This window comes from Taeniopygia guttata, chromosome 2 (assembly GCF_048771995.1).
Source record: "Taeniopygia guttata chromosome 2, bTaeGut7.mat, whole genome shotgun sequence".
Lineage (NCBI taxonomy): Eukaryota > Metazoa > Chordata > Aves > Passeriformes > Estrildidae > Taeniopygia > Taeniopygia guttata.
The window spans coordinates 103814219-103816888 of record NC_133026.1 but is presented as its reverse complement, the minus strand read 5'-3'; the positions used below and the strand labels follow the sequence as shown (position 1 = coordinate 103816888).

The following is a 2670-nucleotide window of genomic DNA, read 5'->3' as shown; positions in this document are numbered from 1 at the left end:
TCTGTTCCCCAAACCTCTACAAGAACCCTTAGAAGAAAAGAAACAAGTTGAAACTTCTACCAGGAGATCAGGAAGTCTGCAACTTCAACTACAGGTGGGCTCCAACCATCAAGTTCAAATGTAAAGCACCACCAGTCGGGAAAACAAAAGCCCTATTTTAGTGAGTATACAGTCACGTTCAATGCAAATCACAAGGGAGGGCATGCAAATCTAAGAGCAGGTGATAACTCTGCTACATCTTCTGATTCAGAGACAGAAGAGAGCCAAAGAGATGAGGTTTATAATTTTAAGTAAAGCAGCTTATTCTGTAATCTGTCTGGAAGTAAATGATGGTTTGTTGCATACACGGTGAGGAGATGCCTCATGTGCAGAGGTGCAAAGACACAAAAAACCCCCAGAGAAACAAAGGGAAATGAACTTTAATATAGTCAAGCCTAATTAGAATCCAGTGTAAAACACTCAGAGAGGTCCCAGTCAGCAAAAGGATGGAGAGGATCATGGCAGCAAGAAAACAGTGCCCTCTTCAAACTGCAGTAGCTCCATCACCAAGAGGGTCTCCTCTCCAAATACAGGGCTCATGCCCTGGGAAGGCAGCCAATAAGTTGCAACAGATGGAGAAGTTACCCCAGTGTCGCTGATCAAAGCACAGAGTAAAATATTGCATCTTTCTGCAAGAAAATGCAAAATTTTAAATACTTAAGAAAACCAATCCAAAAGCAGATAATCAGGGAGGTTTTAGGGAGCTTTATAATCAGCATTTCGTTCAGAAACAAACATTTTAAGTCATATATTGGGATATCATAGGAACATAAGATAAAGGTTTTGAGGGTTTTATGTAGAAATCAACAACCCCTTATCTTTATTTGAAGTCATGTTGCTACATCCATGCTGCCTAGGTTTTAGGATGATTATTTTTGTTCTGAATATGTGAGACTGTTCTGTAGCCAAGAGACATTATGCTGGGAAATGTTGAAGATGGACATCAATAAGCCAACAGAGCATGCATGTGTGTCACGCTATGTCCTAATACCACCAAATATTATGCCAAAATTAGATGCAATTAGAACAAAAATTCTGTAAGGGCAGAAGACTGCACACTGAAGCAGTGTTGTGAAAATTTGCAGATATCCTTGTATTTGTTTCGCGTGAATTGTAGTTGTTAGTCCTTCCCTTTCAGGAACTTCCTATTTCCCCAGGAGAAAAAAAAGATATTAACAAGAAACAGTCAGTTCTTTAATAAGGAGTACTGAGCTGCCTTGTCAGGAGGCTGTAATGACTTACTCTTTTCCAGAAGAAAAGTATGTGGGATGAATTAAGACACTCCCTTGCTTCCAGGACAGAGCAGTTTCATGTACTTAATACTGAATATCACGATGAAAACTTGTCCTGCTCTTGTTGTCTTCCTTTAAATCTGTGGGAAAATTGCATGGTGTTCTTAGCTACTAGAACTAAAACAAGGAATCTGGGAATGCTCAATGAAGGTTGCCCTAAAACCATCAGAATTCTCTCTATATTTTCTCTATTCAGGGCAGGGAATAAACTTGGTAGTTCATTACCAGGCTAAATATTGTGAAGAGGAAGGTGATGGAGCCTGTAGACAGAAATAGTACAAATAGCCACAAAACAGATGTAAAAGAAGATATCAGCCCAATAGAGCCAGCTTGGAAAAAAAAAAAAAGGAGCTTAGTTTTTGTGAAATACAACAGGAGATATTGGGGGAGAAGGAGTACATATAGTTTTATTATTAAATTTTCAAATAATAAAATAATTATGAAATACCAGAAAATGTATATGAATTACAGTTGATGGCCACAGCATAAATTTGATTCTGGAACTGGTATGAAAATAGCTTTCAGTGTAATGAAGCATTTTGAAATTTTAAGAAGAATTCATGCTGAGTAGAAACAAAAAAAATCAAAGACAAGAAATTATGCTAAATCAACCTGAGTATTTTATGATAATAATAATAAACAAAACATCATTTTTATTCTCATTGTATTTCTAAACAAGGATATTTTAAAATAAAAAAAAAAACAACTAGAAATTAAAAAAAAAAAAAGTCATGATCAGTCATTGAAATATCGCCATATAAATATAGCTCTCATCTGTCACCAAACAGTTTGGTTCCACATGCAAATGAAATAATATGAATCAGCCATGGCCTGTTTTTTTACAGATCAGATTGCATCCTATGCCATGAAGTAGAGGTCCAGAATACTCCTAGTGGAACATCCTTGCATAACCAAAATTAGTTCCACAGATGGCATACTGAAATAGAAAAAGAGAAAGATGCTCTCTGAAGGTCATGGAGCATAATGCTAACTCTTCTGAGGATGACTTTTTTCACTAGAGAATAGAAACCCATCTGAGGGAGCAGAAAAAACCTTGTGAAATAATTGTGCTGTAGTCCATTTCCATTGAAAGCATTCTACATCCTAACATGCATTATAAGCTCCCCCTCAAAATACAAGATGTATCTCAGAAATACTGAGACATCACATAAAAGAACCTTCTGCATTAATGAAATGGGTAAAATCAGATATGGCTAGAATGTGTATACAGAAAACAGACCAGTGGTGCCATTGATTTTTGGTGATCAAAGTAAAAATCAATGGATTAATGCATTTCAGTCTCAGTAAAAAACATTTTATGAGTCTTTCATTTAAAACA

At 36.3% G+C, this 2670-nt stretch overlaps 1 long non-coding RNA gene across 1 annotated transcript; it reads right to left on the bottom strand.

The window, feature by feature from the left end:
• Window positions 1-399: 399 nt before the first annotated feature.
• On the bottom strand, window positions 400-2048 carry LOC140682405 (uncharacterized). Its single transcript, XR_012054100.1, has 2 exons — window positions 1282-2048; window positions 400-668 (listed from the first exon to the last, which is right to left on the bottom strand). It is a non-coding gene; the product is annotated as an uncharacterized lncRNA (long non-coding RNA).
• Between the last annotated feature and the right edge of the window lie 622 nt (window positions 2049-2670).